The 20,810-nt window shown below is 37.3% G+C and overlaps 1 long non-coding RNA gene across 1 annotated transcript; it reads left to right on the plus strand.

Annotated features, from left to right (window-relative positions):
* Positions 1–634: 634 nt before the first annotated feature.
* Positions 635–19,475, plus strand: LOC122435990. Its single transcript, XR_006267761.1, has 3 exons — positions 635–760; positions 16,249–16,321; positions 19,024–19,475. It is a non-coding gene; the product is annotated as an uncharacterized LOC122435990 (long non-coding RNA).
* Positions 19,476–20,810: the final 1,335 nt, after the last annotated feature.

Genomic DNA, 20,810 nt, shown 5'->3' on the forward strand with positions numbered 1-20,810 from the left:
AGTCCAGTATTCTTGCCTGGAGAATTCCATGGACAGAGGAGACTGGTGGGCTACAGTCCATGGGGTCACAAAGAGTCAGACACGACTGAGTGACTAATACCTTTACTTTCATTATATGATAAATGCATATAAACTCAGGAAATATTTTAGAAATATTTTATACTGAATAAATATAGCTACTTCCATGCTTACTGGGAGAATTTAGAGCTTTCAATGCATATATTAGAAATAAATGAAAAAATTCTTATGTGAGTATATTTTAACTTTAATTTATAAGCACATAAGGACTTTATAGTATGTTTGGAACACTTGCACCCTTTTAGTTTAATCTTTGGATTATATTTAAAATTATTTTATATCTAGGATATACATATAATCTGCATTGCATTAGACATTATCAGTTTGTGATTATTTTCTTTATGTAAATATCAATCCTGCAAAATTTACTCTCAAATAGTCCTAATGATAATTCAAATCTGGCAAATTTTAAATGTTCAGTGTGTGCCTACCAGAAATCTGTATTCCAAAGCTATAGGGTTCAGTGCATTTAATTCATTTTAATCATGTTATTCAAATCTTCTGTATACTTAGTGATATTTTAATATTTTACTGTTTTTATTTCTTCCAGTTACAGGAGTGTTCTTTAATTCTCCTATTGTGGGAGATAAGAAGAAAAATATGGACTAGGAAAAGATGAGGGTGGAAAAAAGCCCTGTGTTGTTGAATCTAAATTAAAGATAAACTACTATGTATAAAATAGGTAAGCAAAAAGCATATATTGTATAGCATGGGGACTACAATCATTATCTTATAATAACTTTTAGTGGAGTATAATATGCAAAAATACTGAATCACTGTGCTGTACACCTGAAATTAATATGATATTGTAAATCAATTATACTTCAATTAAAATTTAATTAACTGATTAATTGAATGGACTAGAAGTACTCATACCCTGGTAGCAGAGAACATATCTAGCAGCTAGATCTTGGTTTCTAAATACTATTCTCCATCAAGAGAACCTGGAATGCCTAGGAGAAATGTCCTATTCCAGTTTCTAGGAAGGGAAAATATGTGAATCTGAAACATATTGCAGAAAAAAAGACACACAAGGAAATTCTCAAAAATAAATTGGGTTATGAAGAAAGCAGATAGGATTCTCTTTGAAAAGATCCCATACGTCAAGTTTGGGGCAAGTTAACATTAAAAAGGATAATGACCGTATGGCATTAATGGACTATGAAAATGAGTGAAAAACTAATTAGCCCATATATATACCCACTCAAGAAGAAAGAAAGGAATGAAGGGAAGGAAGGAGGGAGAGGGGAAGACGGACAGAAACAAAGAAAAGAAAGAAAAAGAAAAAGGAGGGGAAAGGAGGGGGAAGAAGGAAAGATAAAGAATGAAAGAAAGTGGTAATACATACAAAAGACAGTAAATATAGAATGATAGAATTATGATGTCTATAACACCAATGCAATGGTTTTGGAAGAATTCATCAACAAATGTCAAAAACAAAAACCTGTGAGTAAAATGTTGCTGGAAAACAGGTATTTCCATACTCCCAAAGAATCCTTTCAAAGATGATTAATTACAAAGAAAAATATATAGTTTTATTATGAATAGATCTAGCTTTTAGAAGTTTTAGTAAGTAATCAAACTTGGTATCACCGATAATTTGAACTATCTCATCTTATGTGTCCCTGATGCAATGACATGAGATACACGGCATAACCTATGTAAATAGATTTTCCAAAATTATTTACGTGAGTACAATCATGAGGAAGCAGTCTGACATATATTATACAAGAGTATTCCAAAAGGTCAACATTGTGACAACCAACCAACAACAAAAACAACTGTTCTAGACTTAAAGATATTAAGGAGACATGACCAAATGCAACATACAAATCTGGGTTGTACCTTAGATTGAAAAAAAATAGACAGCTTTGAAACAAATAGGAAAAATTAAGTTTGTACTGTATGTTAGATAATGTATTTGAATTAATAATTTCCATGGTGTGAAGAGTTTACGGATAACATATAGGTTACTTTCAAGTAGTTCAAACAAAAATATAGATAACAGCACACATATCCCATACCTTATCACACAGAGAAAGAGCTAGAAATTGAGATAGAGACTGGAGGTGGGGGGTGGGGTTGGGATTTGACAATCAGTGGATCTGCAGTCTATGTATGGTTGTTGTACTCTTAAAGTTTCTTTTTGCTCAATATTTTTCTGAAATAATGTCTGTTTTCAAGTCTTTGTTACATAATTCCAGCATCATTTCCATTTCAGCATTTGTACTCCCATTGTCTTTTCCCATTTAAATTCTCTCTTTGTATGCTGGCTAGTTTTGTATTATTTCCTAGACATTTTGAATATTATGTTACTGTGAGTCTTATTTAAAGTATGTTGGATAATGCTGAGATTTTTGTTTTATCAAGCAGTATCCTTATTAATTTCAGAGAGAGATTTCCAATCTGCCTTCTGTTTTCTTGATTCTAATGTCAGTTCAGTTTTCAAGGACTTCACAGTTCTATTTAGACCCATCATCTGTGTGTGTTCCACCCAAAGCTCATTTTGGGACCTGGATAGTGATCTGTTTGTCAGTTCAGGTCTCAATGTCTTTGGCATACTGAATAGTGTTAAGATTCATCTCTGAATACTATAGAATGAATCCAGGGATTAATTAACAATTAGGGCACTTCCTAGTGGCTTAGGGTTACCTTTTAAGTCTCCTGGCTAGAATGCCGTAGCTTTTATTATACCACTGTGTCATGCGCACAATATATTCTCTTTGGGTGTTTGAAGTTTCCTGTCTTGAACCAGAACTAGACAGCGTCTCCTGAATCTTTCTGATTGTTCTCTGCTATCCACTTCACTGTTCCCTACACAACTAAATAGAATATCAGAGTAAAAAATGTAAATCTATTACCAGTTCAAGTGGAACATTTAATTTCCGTCTCTTCCCCATTCTGCCTGCTATTACTTACTTTTTGGTGTCCTCAAACATCTAATTTAATTCTGTCTAGGATTTACAGTTGTATTTAGTGGGAGAGCAGAGTGATATGTACTTAACTCTGCATTGTTCAAAGCAAGAACCTGCATTTGTATGTGTGTGATTTTTTAAAAATAGGTGTTTATTCCACTAGATTGTGATTTCATGATGGCAAGATCCTTTTGTTTGCTCTTAATTTTATACCCAATGCCTTACAAAATCTTATATGTGCTGTGCTTAGTTGCTTAGTCATGTCCGACTCTTTGTGACCCCATGGACTGCAGCCTGCCGGGCTCCTTTGTCCAAAAGGATTCTCCAGGGAAGAAAACTGGAGTGGGTTGCCATGCCCTTCTCTCTATTTCACTTCAGGCTGTTTATAACAAAGTATCTTAGGCAGAGTGGCTTAGGAAAAACAAATACTTATTTCTCACAGTTCTAAAAGCTAGAAGTCCAATATCAGGGTGCTAACATGGTCATATTCTAGTGAGGATTCTCATCTGGGTTGCAGAAGGCTGTCTTTTTGCTATGTCCTGACATGGTGGAAAGGAGCAAGATAGCTCTCTGGCCTCTTTTTATAAGGGCAATAATCCCATTTATGAGGGTTCTGCCCTTAGACCTAATTACTTCCCAAAGTCTTCATCTCCAAATACCTTCACACTGGGAAATTAGATTTCAACATAGGAATTTCTGGGGGGACACTAACATTTAGTCCATAATAAGCTCTTCACTTATTTCTCTTTTATATTTCCAATAAAGTTTCATTGTTGTTCTTATTTTATAGATTTTACACATTTCTTTTTAAATTTATTCCTGGCAAACTTATATTGTTGTCCACAAAGGCCCTCTTATCTGTAGGTAATTTTTAAGATCAGTGTTCTTTGGGAGGAAGACAGCAGAAAAACTCCTATTCCCCTATTTTGTTGATATCATTCTTGTTACTATTGTGAATTGGATTTGTACTTTCTCAGTAGTTATTGCCAATTTGTAAAAGAATTCATATTTTACCTATATTGATTTTCTTTCTGGACACTTTACTGGTGTTTTTATTCCTAATCAATTTTCAGCATATTCTCTTAGGTTTTATAGGCATACAATCATAATGTCAGCCACCAGTATATTATTTTACCATTTTTTCTAATAGTAAGGTGAATTGTAGCTATGTGTCTTATTCTTGTTTTCTGTCTAATAGCCTGTCTGGAATGCTGGTTTCCAACTAACAGGCCATATCAAAAACACCTGAATAGTTTTGATAACTGCTTTTTTTCGATATGACTTTAATAAAATATTCAACCTTAGGATTCATTCTACCATGTCCCTCATTTATGTCCCAGTTTACCAATTCCTTCTTGATATTGCTTTCTTCATAACCTAGCCTTACCCAAACTGAAACATCTCTTTTGTGTTGTTAATCCATTTTGCCTAATCTATCCTCCCTCAACGCAGAATACATAGTAATACTTTTAAAAATAGCGTATTTAAATATTTTCACACAAGGCTTTATATTAGGGATCACTGTCTTTTCTTTGGAAAAATACATGAATAAGCTATGAACAAGCTGTATGTAGGTAGGGTGATGTCCAAATTATATCAAGTGTACAGAAATGTCTAAGTTGTATTGCATAAAAACTGAATGGAAGTGACAGGTGTTAATGGTGGTATGAATTTGTTAATTTTGTTACCATAATGAACAAAATTAATAATGCTAATTTTCAGAAACAAAAGTGAGGGAAAGGAGAAACGAAGTATCATGGTTAATTTTAGGTGTCAACATGTCCAGACTAAGGAATATCCAGATAGCTGGTAGAACATTATTTCTGTATGTGTCTGCTAGAGTGTTTCTGGTAGACTGAATAAAAAAAAATTGCCATTACCAGTATGTGTAAGCATCCTCCAATCCACTGAGGGCCTACATAGAACAAAAAGCTGGGGGAAAGGCAACTTGACTCTTTGCTTGAGCAGGGACACTCTTCTTTTCCTGCTCTTAGACATTACTGCTCTTGGTTCTTGGGCTTTTGGTTTTGTCCTTATACCACTGGTCCCTCAATTCTTGGGACTTTATATTTGAACTAGAATTCATACTATTGGCTCCCTGGTTGTTAAGGCTTTCAGAGTTGGACTGAACTACACCACTGGCTTTCCTAGTTACCAAATTGGAAGATGGAAATTTTCATTCTCCATAACCATGTGATCAAATTCCTATAATGAATTTCCATACATATGTATATATGGAGATTGATGAATCTGTAAATCTATATTTGTTTCTGTAAGTAATGAATCTATCATCTATATATAATTATATATATATATATTTGTGTGTGTGTGTGTGTGTATATATATATATATATATTTGTGTGTATATATATATTTGTACATATCTTGTATGGTTCTTTTTCTTTGGAGAACTTTGACTAATACAAGAGGTTCTAGTAACAAGGCATATTGGCTAAAATCTGTAAAGTGACCAGTGAAGTATCTGCTTGTAAGGTGGACTGATGCTTTTAAGAACAGACATATTATCACAAAATTGTACTCACAGACATGCCTTGTGTGATAGATTTGAAGGAGATCAATGGAAAAAACACCTTTTGTGTGATGGGTAAGGTAACACAAAATGTAAGATCCTAAGGATAGCCATAGATATTAAAAGTCAGAAAGTGCAGAGAGCTAAAGGAGAGGCGAGTGAAAGAAAATAAGTCCTTGGGATTTCTAAGCACTGTGTTAAAAGGCACTTCACTTCCCATAAGATGTGGCCAAGCCTGTAGCCACTACTTCATCTTCCCCCAAATGTAGTTTTGAATTCCTTTAACACCTTACATTTATTTTCTGCATCTTTCAGCCAAGTGTCTTGCACAGAGTGCAACAATGCAGATTGTGCATTGTTTCAACACTTTATGGAATCTACTTAGGGAATTATCAGGAAAATGCCAATAATAAGTAGAAAATTAAAGGTTACACAATAAACCATATAAAGCACTAGAGATATTTAAATAAGAGAAATATTTCATCTTCTTTGGAAGCACAGTAAAGGCTTCACAAAATATTTTGCACTTATTAGTGGTTTGAAATAAGGTTGCATAGATTTTTGTTATTTAAATTACAGAACAGTTCTGTGAAGGAAAAGCAGGAAGGAAGGCACAGTATTAAGATGGTGAGGAGTAAAGGCTCAGGTGTTCAAGAAATCATCAATAATTCTACTTAGTGGAAATATAAGTTATGTTTAGTATATCTATTCAGAAGCCAGGCAAATATGAGAAAAGTCTGGCAAAGGGAAAGATAGTAAGAACTGGTTCCATCTACCCTGAAACAAAGGAATGGGCATACTACACTGGAAAGAATTCAAATTCACAAAGTTTTGAAATACCATATAAGCCAAACAAATCACATCTTCCAGCTGGACTTAACCCATAGATTTTTTTTTTTTAAATATTAGAACACATGAACACAACTGAACATATGGCTTGTCCATAATGACTGCAGATGAAGGCATGTCGTGCTTATTTATTAGTTAACAAAAGGCCATGGAGAGTTACTGAGCAAGAGAGTAATAAATTAATCAGCACTGCTTTCCAGAAATTGCATAGAGCAAAATGGAATAGGCAGAGATTGACTGGATTAGGAGGCTAGAAAACCAACATGTGGTCCAGACAAGAAATAGTGAAAGGCTGAAATAGAGTGGGTGGTAGCAGTGGAATACAAAGGAAAGTATGGAAGTGAAAGTCATTATAAAGCTAGCATTTTTAAGCTGTAGACATCCAAATGTTTATCATTTGTGGAACTGATTAAATACTCAAGCATATGTTCATAAGCAGAATATTATGTAGCCAATAAAATATATCCCCCCTTTTAAGCATTGATATGCAAAGGTTTCTATAGCACATTACTAAGGATAATTCCAAGCTAAAAAATTAGATAATATGCTCTAATTCACATAAAATATTGTTGAAATCTGTAGACAATTATAGATATATTCCTGGGAAAATGTCAAACTAAATTGCTTCTCTTTTCAATTCCTTGAATTTCTCTGCAGTAGCATATATCATCTTTGTAATCAGGAAACACCAAGTTATTTTCATTCTTGGAGAAAGAATACTTTAATTATAACACAATGTGAAAATTATTACATGGATATAAGCACATATTCAGGCTTCCCTGGTGGTTCAGTTCAATCGCTCAGTCGTGTCTGACTCTTTGCAACCCCATGGACTGCAGCATGCCAGGCCTCCCTGTCTATCACCAACTCCCAAAGTTTATCCAAACTCATGTCCATTGAGTCAGTGATGCCATCCAACCATCTCATCCTCTGTCATCCCCTTCTCCTCGGGCCTTCAATCTTTCCCAGCATCAGGGTTTTTTCAAATGAGTCAGCTCTTTGCATCAGGTGGCCAAAGTATTGGAGTTTCAGCTTCAGCATCAGTCCTTCCAATGAACACTCAGGACTGATCTCCTTTAGGATGGACTGGTTGGATATCCTTGCAGTCCAAGGGACTCTCAAGAGTCTTCTCCAACACCACAGTTCAAAAGCATTAATTCTTCGGTGCTCAGCTTTCTTTATAGCCCAACACTCACATCCACACTTAACTCCTGGAAAAACCATAGCCTTGACTAAATGGACCTTTGTTGACAAAGTAATGCCTCTGCTTTTTAATATGCTGTCTAGGTTGGTCACAGCTTTCCTTTCAAGGAGTAAGCGTCTTTTAATTTCATGGCTGCAGTCACCATCTGCAGTGACCTTGGAGCCCCAAAAAATAAAGTCAACCACTGTTTCCACTGTTTCCCATCTATTTGCTATGAAGTGATGGGACCATATGCCATGATCTTAGTTTTCTGAATGTTGAGCTTTAAGCCAACTGTTTCACTCTCCTCTTTCACTTTCATCAAGAGGCTCTTTAGTTCTTCACTTTCTGCCTTAAGGATGGTGTCATCTGCTTATCCGAGGTTACTGTTATTTCTCCTGGCAATCTTGATTTCAGCTTGTGCTTTATCCAGCCCAGAGTTTCTCATGATGTACTCTGCATAGAAGTTACATAAACATGGTGACAATATAGAGCCTTGATGCACTCCTTTTTCTATTTGGAACCGGTCTGTTGTTCCATGTCCAGTTCAGCAGTAAATAATCTGCCTGCAATGGAAAAGACACGGATTCATTCCCTGGGTAGGGAAGATCTCCTGGAGGAGGGCATGGCAACCTACTCCAGTATTCTTGCCTGGAGAGTCCCATGGACAGAGGAGCTCCAAGGGCTTCAGTTAACAGGATTGCAAAGAGTTGAACATGACTGAAGTGACTTAGCACATAGGCGGGCAAGCACGTATTCATGGGGTATTGATAGGTTGAGAAGAAGTAAGTCAGGATAGAAAACTTCCAGCTGAGTTGATCTTAGAAGAATGAATTAGAGACCATGAGGTAGAATTTGAAAACAAAAGTGCTCTAGATAGACGTTTTGCAAAAACAAGGCTAAAGGGAACAGAAATCTCTGAGATCTTGAAGCAGAATCTTTACTCTAGAGAATTATTAAATACAATCCTTTAAAGAACACCTCAATCTTTTAGAACATCTGAAATAGAATATATTTTATAAAATTTGTACTGGAACAAAAATGTAGTACAAATCAAGGTCCATTTGTGATGGAATCAAGTTTCAAGGAACTTGAATGATAAGAAAACAAAACCCAATTCCATTTTTCAGAAACGTCATTTTCTCCATGTCAAGAAACATGTCTACCAACACTGGATAAAAAAAAAAAGTCACATCATTAGGATATTACTGGACTTTGCATTATGGCAGAAATGGTACAAACTGATAAATCTTAGTGATAAGTAGATAAAGAATCCAGAATCTAACTGGTGTTTTCACAATTTAGCTAGTGAGAGATGAAAGGGAAAGGAATAAAGAGAAAGGGAGTGTGACAGCAGTTGGCAAGCTTGCAACCATTCAATCAAGAAAACATGCCAGTGATATAACATCAGTTATTATGCTGACTTTCACACTTAGGAATATGAAAAACTCACTATAATCAGCTTAGTAAACCATAGTCACATTTCTGTTAACAAAACATATGTAACTTTATACAATTTATAAAATGAACCCTTTGGAACCCTCCTACATTGTTGGTGGGGATGCAAATTGGTGCAGCCACTATGGAAAACAGTATGAAGGTTTCTCAGAAAACTAAAAATAGAGCTGCCATGTGATCCAGCAATCCCAGTCCTAGGTATATATCCACACAAAACTATAATTCAAAAAGGTACATACACCCCTATGTTCATAGCAACACTATTTACAATAGCCTAGACATGGAAACAACGTACATGTCCACTGACAGATGAAAGGATTAACAAGATATGGTATATATAATAGAATGCTACTTAGCCATAAAAAAGAACAAAATAATGTAATTTGCAGCAACATGGATGGACCTGGAGATGATCATACTAAGTGAAGTCAGAAAGAAAAAGACAAATACCATATGATACCACTTAATAAGTGGAATCTAAAATACGACACAAATGAACCTATCCATGAAACAGAAAATGCCTTATGAACATAGAGAACAAACCTGTGGTTGCCAAGGGGGGAAGAGGTTAGGAAAGGGATGGGGTTGGAGGTTGGGGTTATCAGATGTAAGCTTTCATATACAGAATGGAAAAACAAACAAAGTCCTACTGTATACCACAGGAAACTATATTCAATATCCTATGATAAACTATAATGAAAAAATATTTAAAAATGCATGTGTATGTATATATATATGTCTGAGTCACTTCACTGTACAGTGGAAACTGACACAACATCATACATCAACTATACCTCAATAAATGAAATAAAAAGAACCCCTTTGTTTACACACACATGTAAACATACTTTATTCATCTCTTGCCATTAATGTCATGGCTTTGAACTATTTAAAACAGGATATGTGCATCAGTTTTTATTTGTACATATATATTAATTTTACATATATATTTGTTTTATAGGTATTTTGCAATTAATTGTTACTTATTTATCCTGCATTCTTGCTACAGAGGGATAGAAATGAGCACAGAGGTTTAAAAAAATAAAGCTTTTCTGTTTTGTACTCTCTCCCATATTTACAGCTGAATTCTCCAATAGTCCTAGTCCAAGTGAAAAGCAACCCTGCTTAGAAATGCAGCTCAATACACATGAAACTGCCCATCTCAACGTCTTTATAGACTTAAAAGCCAGAGCATATATACCCTGTAATACTTCAACCTCTATATCATTAGTACTTTTACTGTAATTATTATTACTTCAAAGTTTGAAAGCACACTAGTTCTCTTGCTCTTACTGCAGTTGAATTTAAATAATTATACTTCATTTTCTTCTCTGCTACTTCAAGTTTCATAATGGCAGGAATCTTGTCTATTCTTATCTAATACACAGTAGGTACTTAGTAAATGAATGAATTTTTGCATTATTATCATTATTTATCTTTGTATTTTCCTACTATGTACCAATCATTATATTAAGCACTGCTATTCTAAAACTTGTGAAATACCCAATTTGGGTGAATGTTATACATGATAATATAGAGTGAAATATAAGAAAAGTTTCTGATTTAGTAAGAGTGAATCATTTTTAGACAGTATTTCCTGATCCTTTACAGATGACAATAAAAGTCTTTTCTGATAGACATCTTAAAGATTGTCCTAAAATTTACCAAAGTCAACTTTACAAAGAAAAATAATTTAGAAAAGATATTGAGCTACTCTGTGTTTTAAGTGAATATATTTTCCTTAGCTCTCTAAAGAATTCATGAATACTTTCCCTGACTCATGGAACAGATATAAACTTGACAGTGAACTGTGCAACATACTGCACGTTTTGGAAGAAGTGTCATAAAATCAAGCGCATAGGGCACCACAGCTCCAACAGTTGTGGAATTCCATCACTGAACTTATGTCCCATTAGTATCCCAACAACTGGTTGGAGAGTCAACAGGCACAAAAATGTGATTATACCAATGAAACCGAAAAACTTGTTTCACTAACATTGTTTCCTTAAATAGATTTTCATTTAAGCTCTCCAGTCAAAATTATCACAATAGTCTTTATGTTTGTGCTTGACTGCAGAAGTAGGTGCTGGGGAATTAATTTTATTCTTAGTGATTATTTCCCAAGGCCATAGATTAGCAAAGAGATGCCTTTTTTTTTTTTAATGTTTGGATGAAGTGTTTTCTCAGTCAACCTTTTTCTTTCACCTGATCTCTCAGAAGGTTGTTATTCTAATTGCATGAATGGTCATTTTATGAAAGGTTGACAAAATCAGCATGTAACAAAATGTCTTCTGTAAGATCTTAAATTAGCTGAATGAGTACAAGGCGATGTTGACATAATAGAATTATCTTGTCATTATCTCTGCTCTTCTGTATTTGGAACAGTGCATTGAGTAAAACTAGCATAAGTCCTTTCAGAAATAAAAAGTAAACTTACTACTTCATATAAATGAATATATGCTGTCTCCTTCAAGGTACATTCACCAGCTCATATTTCACCTATAGTTGCTCATTAGACAGCAAAAATATTAGATGATGCCTTGGAAGAATGTACAAAGAAGTATTTGGTGAGGGGCAAGAAAGTTAAAAGATTTATAGAAATAATGGTACAAGAAAGGATGGATAGCTGGTAAAGAGAACTTACAATTTGGACATTGACAGATAAAAATACCTATGAAACATGTCATTTGCATTCTGTTGTGTTTACTGGATAAAACTGATTACAAAAAGAAAATCATTGATAAGAACAGTAAGCACCCTAAAGGCCATGGACAAAGATGTCAAGGTAGAAGAAAACTTTCCTCTACCTTTCAAAGATCTTCTGGCTGCTCTAGGAATTAAACTGACATGATACAGAGTAACAGGAAAAATCAAATTTAATTTTATACATATGGGAACCCCACATACATAAGAAGGTCAGAGACTCCACATATAAGAGAGATTCAGAGATAGAATGGAAAAATTAGATATATTTACTACCCTGTGGTAAGTAATGGGGAGTTCAGGGGCCTCAAGGACAGAAGGATCATTCTCAGAACAATTAAAAAAAAAAGTAAATGTTGGGTACTTAGATGTTTGCATGACATACAGATTGAGCCATTTAGATAAAGTGTATCTCCAGCAATTATTTTCTGGGAAAAAAATCCCCCATTTAAATTATTCTAGGTTGGTAAGCAGTAGTCTCTCATAAGCCTGCATGGTCTTGACTGCCTTTCACTCAGAAAAATTCCCATGGCACAGAAGTACATCTTGTGGAGGGCTGTCTGAAGCACTACAAACACATGAATACTGAAGTCATCCAAGATGATGTCTAAACATCCAAGACTGAGAAATTCACTACAACCTTCAATAGGTAATAGTGTGGGGGCATACCTGGGATAATGATTTGGTAGTATACACTATTTCAAGGCTAAGGGAGAATATGCACAAAATGTTAAACACACTTGAAGAATTTTGAATTTTATAATGAAGAATGTTGCCTCAGACATCTTCCTACATATAGTTTGGTACAATTTTTATTTTGGTACCTCTTCCCCACACTAATTTTCAACTCTATCCTAGTTGTGTATCACTTCAATCACGCATTTATATAAAGAAATCTCTAGAGCCAGAATGTAGAGAACCCATTTTAATGGCAGATAGTAAGATCTTAATCTTTAGAAAACGCTATTGATTTTTTTTTTTTGTATGTCAGTTTCCAGGCCAGTCTCAAAATGGTTATTTCTAAGGACATTAAAGGGCTCTGCCAGGAAAAGCACAGCAGTGTGAGAAATAGGAAGAGACAAAGGAAGTGACAATGATTGTTTAAAAAAAACCCACAGGCCCCTTTGATAGAACAAATTCAATGTAAGAAGCAGAATGATAGCATCTCCCCCACCCCTTATTTATAACAAGTCCCTTGATAGATAGCAGAAACCTTTAATATGTCAGCCCATGGCAAAGAAAACATTCTCAAATCTATTATTTTGCAACAAAAAAATAGTCCAGCTCTAGTCAAAGGGAAACTATGAAAGAACTGTCCCCTGACAATAGTCCTCTTTAGAGAGCAAAAACTAAAAGTGACTGGGAGAGACACTGTGTATGTGTGTGTGTGTCCACACGCACGCTCATGCATGTGTCTGTGCATTCACAGGCTCTGATGAGAATGACTTGATAAGACACAGGAAGAAAGAAGATTTAAAAAATTGTTTGGCTATAAAAGAACAGTTAAGTGAAAAACTGCTCAAGACCTAGTGGTAATATTTTTAGGATAATATTATGTCACAGAGAGAGACTAAATTAAACAAAAAACAGTGTAAAAAAGAAAGAAAGAAAGAGAGGCTGAAATTGAGTTAATAAAATGACCCCATCCATTAACAGGTAGCTCTCTGGTTTATTGAAGATTTATATACTCTGCTTTCACCACCTCTACCCAAAATGCTATACTTTGAAAAGAACTGTACAGATAAAGATTTCCATGTTGCTAGTGAGAACAAGTCTATTAGTATCTTTATTTCATGTGCCTCTTTCAGAAAAGTTTTTCATTGTTAACCAATAGGTAAATTCAGTATTTCACATTTTGGCTATGATTAGAAAAGTGTAGGAAAGGATGATTTGGAGAGGGCCAAGTACATGAAAATGTCCTGAAAACAATGAGACAGTACTAAGATTGCAGGAAAAATGCAGGACACCCAGTTAAATTTGAATTTCAGATAAATAATAAGTACCATTGCACACAACATATTAATGCTAAAATATTATTATATGAAATTCAAATTTAACTGGGTCTTCTGTATTTATTTGCTAAATCTGGTACCCTAGGCATAGGATGAGGTAAATAAGAGAACTGAATTAATTAGAAATGTGAGAGGGGAGCATTGATTTTTAGCATGAAATGACCCCATGGTATGTGCTGACTCATTTCTATCCACATAAAGATCAGTTACAGTGGACAGAGACTCATATTTAATAGTATAATTTTATATTTATTCATGCAATTACATGATACATTTACTCTGGCAATGATACAGTTCATACAATCATATGGTACATTAATCATAGAGTATTCATGGCCTTAATGGCTATTTTTATCAAAAATTAATTCCATAATAAAGTTTACTTTTGAGAGCCAAGATACTATGCCAAACCAAATGGAAGTTGGCAGCCTCTAATTACATCATAGAGTTTGAATGGTATTGAAGAAATTTTTTTATCAGTATCTGTCCTCTTTGCTAAATTTGACACTATTAATTGCCTCCAGTACTTCACTGAAATACCTTGTCTCTCCAGCCAAGCTTGCTCTCTTCCTAGGCAGATTTAATTGGGTAGTATATTCCTAAGATTGTCAAATATACAACTTATAAAAAAATTCTTCTACTTTCCTTCAGCCTTCACATTTCCTAATTTAACACTCATTTTAATAAAAAAAATTCTTACATAGCTTTCTTCCCAAAGTGTTGATGCTGGAAGTACATCCAGGTTTTAATTCTCTATTTTGCATTTTTACTGTTGAATTTCCTTGAATTTTCCTATTTCTTGAACTTTCAATCATGAAGTAAAATTCTTACCTCATTAGGCATTTTTCTTGATTATTTCAAACAAACAAAAGCTGTTACTACCCTTACTGTGGAGGAATATATAATGAGATATTTGACTCATTTTATATGAGGAAAATATATATGACTATTTAAGTATAATTGGCTGTCTATAGGAAATTGAATGACCTTAGCTACTTTCTCTCATAAAAATACATGACTGTAATAATTTATGTTCTTGGTTTACTGCCAGAGGGCCAGATTTATTGGAAAATCCCCTATTCCAAACCACTCCAGTTTCACTGGCTTACTGCAAATGCCCTCTTGGGTGAACAGTTCAGTTCAGTTCAGTTGCTCAGTCGTGTCTGACTCTTGGCGACCCCATGAATCGCAGCACGCCAGGCCTCCCTGTCCATCACCAACTCCCAGAGTTTACTCAAACTCATGCCCATCGAGTCGGTGATGCCATCCAGCCATCTCATCCTCTGTCGTCCCCTTCTCCTCCTGCCCCCAATCCCTCCCAGCATCAGGGTCTTTTCCAATGAGTCAACTCTTCGAATGAGGTGGCCAAAGTACTGGAGTTTCAGTTTCAGCATCAGTCCTTCCAATGAACACCCAGGACTAATCTAGTAGTAAACTACTATTGAACACCCACCCAACTTCTGCCCTCAACTATGGAAAAATCATAAATTAGGACCAAAGAGAAAGCATGAAAAAGGCAACTTCAGGATACTTAATTTCTAGTTAGATCATTCTATAAATATAAACTGCATCTGTGTGCATGCTCAGTCATGTTTGAATCTTTGTGATCCTACGGGCTGTAGTCTGCCAGGTTCCTCTGTCCATGGGATTTCACAGGCAAGAATACTGGAGTGGGTTGCCATTTTCTCCTCCAGGGGATCTTCCCAACCTAGGGATTGAACCCACATCTCCTGTGTCTCCTGCATTGCAGGCACAGTCTTTACTATGAACCAACCAGGAGGTCCATACATCTAGACTGTATTGTTGTGGTAACTGGCACATACTCACAGATAGAAAGTGCTAAGTCATCGGCTCATATTTCATGTGTGCTCTGTCATGTCTGACTCTTTGCGACCCCATGGACTGTAGCCTGCAGGCTCTTCTGTCCATGGAATTTTTTTTTCGTGGAATTTTAAAAAATTAATTTATTTTTATTGAAGGATAATTGCTTTATAGAATTTTGTTGTTTTCTGTCAAACCTCAATATGAATCAACCACAGGTATACATATATCCCCTCCATTTTGAACCTCCCTCCCATCTCCCTCCCCATCCCACCCCTCTAGGTTGATACAGAGCTGCTGTTTGAGTTTCCTGAGCCATACAGCAAATTCCCTTTGGCTATCTATTTTACATACAGTAATGTAAGTTTCCATGTTACTCCTTCCATAAACTTCCCCCTCTCCTCCCCTCTCCCCATGTTCATAGGTCCGTTCTCTATGTCTATTTCTCCATTGCTGCCCTGTAAATAAATTCTTCAGTACCACTTTTCTAGATTCCGTATATATGCATTAGAATGAATGGATAAAGAAGTGTGGTACATATACACGATGAAATACTACTTAGCCATAAAAAGATCACATTTGAGTCAGTTCTAATGAGGTGGATGAAACTAGAACCTATTATACAGAGTGAAGTAAGTTAGAAAGATAAATATCATATTCTAATGCATATTTACAGAATCTGTCCATTGAATTTTTCAGGTAAGAATACTGGAGTCAGTTGCCATTCCCTTCTCCAGAGGATCTTCCTAACCACTGGTCATTAATTCTTCATGTAAGTTTATATGCACCTGGAGATCTTGTAAAATGTCAGGAAGCGCTCTAGTGGCCTAGGACAAAAGCTGGAGACTCAGAATTGCTAACAAATTCCTGGGTGGTGTGGTTGGTCCAAAGACCACACTTGGAGTAGCAAGGATCTAGAGCCACTGCTGTTCAACAGAAATACAATGCAAGCCCATGTGTAACTTAAAATTTTATAGTAGCCATGGTACAAAAGTAAAAAAGAAACAGTTGTGATTAATTTTATTAATATGTTTAACCCAATATGTCCAAAATATTATTTCAATTTTTAATGTATATAAAATATTAATAAGCTATTTTAACTTCCTTTTACCTTTACACTAAAGTCTTCAAAATCCAGTGTGTATTTTACCCTTACAGCACATCTCAGTTTTGACTAGTCACATTGCAAATGTTCAATACCACTAGTTGTTGTGCTCAGTCGCTTCAGTTGTGTCCAACTCTTTGCGAACCTGTGGACTGTAGCCCGCCAGGCTCCTCTGTCTATGGGAAGGCAAGAACACTGGGATGGGTTGCCATGCCCTCCTCCAGGGGATTTTATTGACCCAGGAATCAAACCCATGTCTCCTGTGTCTCCTGCACTGCAGGCAGATTCTTTACCCACTGAGCCACCTGGGAAACCCACATGTTGTTAGTAGCTACTATATTGGATAGCACAGATCTAAACCATTCACAATAGGTGGCAATGTGTTGTCTTCATCAATAAGAGAGGCCTTGCGTTTCCTAAAGTTTTGTTACATTGATGGAAAGAAATTCATTCTTATGTATCAATTGAAACCATGATCACTTTTTACCTTATTTTAAGATTTCAATTTTTTTCCAATTTTCCATGGAACTAGAAAACAAATGTTTCTTAGGTTGGTCCAAAAGTGATTGCAGTTTTGGACGGTGAATTTAAAATCATTATAACTAGGTTCAAATGCATCTTTATTAATCAAAATAGGAACCATTACAATAAATACATTTTTGCCAATGAGAAATAAATTGGTTTATTCCTGTAGCATAAAAGTCTGTGCTTTGACATTTGATGAATACTTGGAAAGCATTTTCTACATCCTGCTGGTTGTAGAAACGTTTTCTCTGTGAAAGGTTGTCAAGATGCTTGAAGAAGTGGTAGTCAGCTGGTGAGAGGTCAGGTAAATATGGCAGATGAAACAAAACTTCACAGCCCAATTCATCCAACTTTTAGCACTGATTGTGCAATATGCTGTTGGGTGTTGTTACAGATAAGAATTGGGCCCTTTCTGTTGAATAAAGCTGGCTGTAGTTTTCAGTGCATCTCACTGATTTGCTGAGCATACTTCTCAGATGTAATGATTTCACCAGGATTCAGAAAGCTGTGATGGATCAGATGGGCAGCAGACCGCCAAACAGTGACCATGACCTTTTTCTTGATGCACGTTTGGCTTTGGGAAATGCTTTGGAGCTTCTTGGTCCAACCACTGAGCTGGTCATCACTGGTTATATAAAATCTACTTATTGTCACATCTCACAATCCACTCGAGAAATAGTTTGTTGTTGTTGCATAGAATAAGAGAAAATGACACTTTACAATGATGTATTTTTTTTTTTATTTTGGGTCAGCTCATGAGGCACCCACTTATTAAGCTTTTTCACCTTTCCAATTTGCTTCAAATGCTGAATGAACATAGAATGGTCAACACTGAGTTCTTATGCAAATTTTCGTGTGGTTTTAAGAGAATCAGCTTTGGTGATGGCTCTCAATTGTCATTACCAACTTCTGATGACTGGCCACTGTGCTCCTTATCTTCAAGACTCTCACCTCCTTTGCAAAACTTCTTGAACCACCACTGCATTGTACGTTTATTAGTAGTTCCTGGGCCACATGCATTGTTGATGTTAGGAGTTGTCTCCACTACTTTATGAACCATTTGGAACTTGAATAAGAAAACTACTTGTTTTTTAACATCATTTCCATAGTTCAAAATAAATATAAACAGCAAGTGATAAATCATTAGCAAAAAAAATAAAGCAAGAAATGTGCATTAAAATGATGTATAACATAACCATATTTATTAAGAATGTATTCCAATATTGAATGGCAAATTTCAACATTGCAAAAATCACAATTATGTTTGTACCAACCTAATAGTATCTTTCTTATAAAAAATTCACTTCAAGTGTGTAACTAAGAATAAGAAACAATGCTAATTCTGAGTATATTTCAAACACTTTGTAAGTTCCCTATATATAAACTAATGTAATTATCTCAATAACCCTTTGAGGTAGATATTACTTTTATCAACTTCACTTTAGAGTTGAGGAAAAGTGAGGCAAGGAGATGTGGAGTAACTTTCTTGAAATCACACATAGTAAGTAGCATAAGGAAGTTCAAACTATGGAAGTCTGTCTTTAGGGTTCTTGACTTTGACCATTACATTTGCTTACACATCTGGAGAGCATATTAAGTTCATTAACTGAGGTGCAACACTATTTGATGGATACATTTGCATGTTGGGAAAGCATTCCATCAAATTGTATGTTAATGCAACAAGTTGGATTTTACACAAATATGTTTATTTACTGTTTATGTGGAAGCTGCCTCCATTTGTCTTAGATAATTCACTGCTAAAGATCATCCATTGTAATTAAAATTAAATTCCTGCCCAAGTACTTTTATCAACTATTTTTACCTTTTCTTTTGTTTTGATTCAGATTATATCCTGCCACGTACTAGTCAAGCCAAGTACTAGTGGTTAAAAAAACAAACAAACCTATCTATCTGGATCATGATGGTGATATAAGATGTTTCTGGCTTCAGTCCTCTTCACACGAAGACCAACTAGCAACTATCCATAGAAAAGACAACCACTGTGAAGATCCCAGGGTTGAGGGTGAACCTGCCCCAGACCACAGAGACCAAGAAGAAATGCATCAGAAGGTTAAAAGGAATTGAAAGGTTGGGTATGTTGAGACATGCCCCAGAAAAGTGCCACAAGGCAAATTCCGGAGGCTGGCTAAACTTCCGGAGACCGACCCCCTGCAGCTTGGTCCAATCAGGTACCAACACAGAGCCCTTAGACACTGACTGCTGCTGTAGCCCGCGTTTTCTTCCTTATATGAAAAGACCTTGCTTGGACGCCGGCCCTGGCTATAAAACCCCTCCCCACCCCTCACACCTCGCAGACTCCCTTTGTCTCCTCACTCACCCGCCCCCGGGGAGTTCTGCCCGAGAGCGACCGCTCAATAAAGGCCTTTACCACCGGTCCTTAGAGGCGGCTTTTTTCCTCCCGCTGCGTTTTCTAACATCTGGCGCCCCAACGTGAGGCTCGAGTTGAGGGCCCCCGGCACTCGCCGTTGAGGCCCCCTCGAGCTCCACCGCCGCGGAAGCCTCGGACCCAGGCGGCTGACCAACCCCCCGGACGGCAGGATACGGAGTAAGTCCCTTTGGCTTTGGGGCCTGCCCTCCCTGGCGACCACCTCCTAGGGCCCAGTAACGGGTGCGCACTTACTGGGCCCTCCCGGTCACCAGCTGGTGGGGAGACGTCCCCAGCGGCTGAGTAGACCTCCGGCTTCGGCCTCCGGCTTCGGCCTTTCTGGTCACCAGCTGGTGGGGAGACGTCCCCAGCGGCTGAGTAGACCTCCGGCTTCGGCCTTTCCGGGTCCCTGCGGTCATGAGGAAGACATTCCCCGCGACTACATGGACCTCCAGCTCCCCTTGACTCGTCCGAAGACGTTCGGACAGCGGGGGTTGCCTCCACGCCCCGTGGTCGCCATGGGATCGACAGCCTCCAAACCCGATCCCCAATACTCCACCCCCTTAGAGTGCCTGCTGACTAACCTGCGGACTCTAAGACTAAGGGGAGATATCCGCCCCCAGCAGCTCACTTTTCTGTGTTCACAGGCCTGGCCTCAGTATTCCCTAGATAATAGCTCACAATGGCCAGCCACAGGAACACTAGACTTTGACGTCCTCTGTGATTTAGATAATTACTGCCGGAAAACGGGAAAATGGTCTGAGGTCCCCTATGTTCAGGCCTTTTGGGCGTTGCGCTCTCGCCCCTCCCCCTCCTCTCCGGCCCCTCCTAACCCCTCCCCCTCTAACTCTACTCTGGCCTCTTTTGTTCCTGCTCCCGCCCCCGAGGCTTCACCGCCGGCCCCAGATTCTCTGGCTCTTAACCCTATCTTGTATCCTCCTCTTCCCCCCGTCACTCCCTTCTCGTCTCCGGTTAGCTCCCACACTCGCTCCCACAGCAACCCTCCAGGAGCCTCCCCTCCCCCAGCCCCGCTACTCCCTTTGCGACAAGTGGCCGGAGCCGAGGGCCTGGCCCAGGTCCACGTCCCCTTCTCTCTCCAGGACTTAGCACAGATTGAGGCCAAGCTGGGATCCTTTTCCTCCAACCCCACTCAGTACATTAAGCAGTTTACTGGTCTGACCCGCACCTACGCCTTAACATGGCAGGACATATATGTCATCCTGGGGTCTACCACCACCCCCGAAG

Source organism: Cervus canadensis, chromosome X (assembly GCF_019320065.1).
Source record: "Cervus canadensis isolate Bull #8, Minnesota chromosome X, ASM1932006v1, whole genome shotgun sequence".
Lineage (NCBI taxonomy): Eukaryota > Metazoa > Chordata > Mammalia > Artiodactyla > Cervidae > Cervus > Cervus canadensis.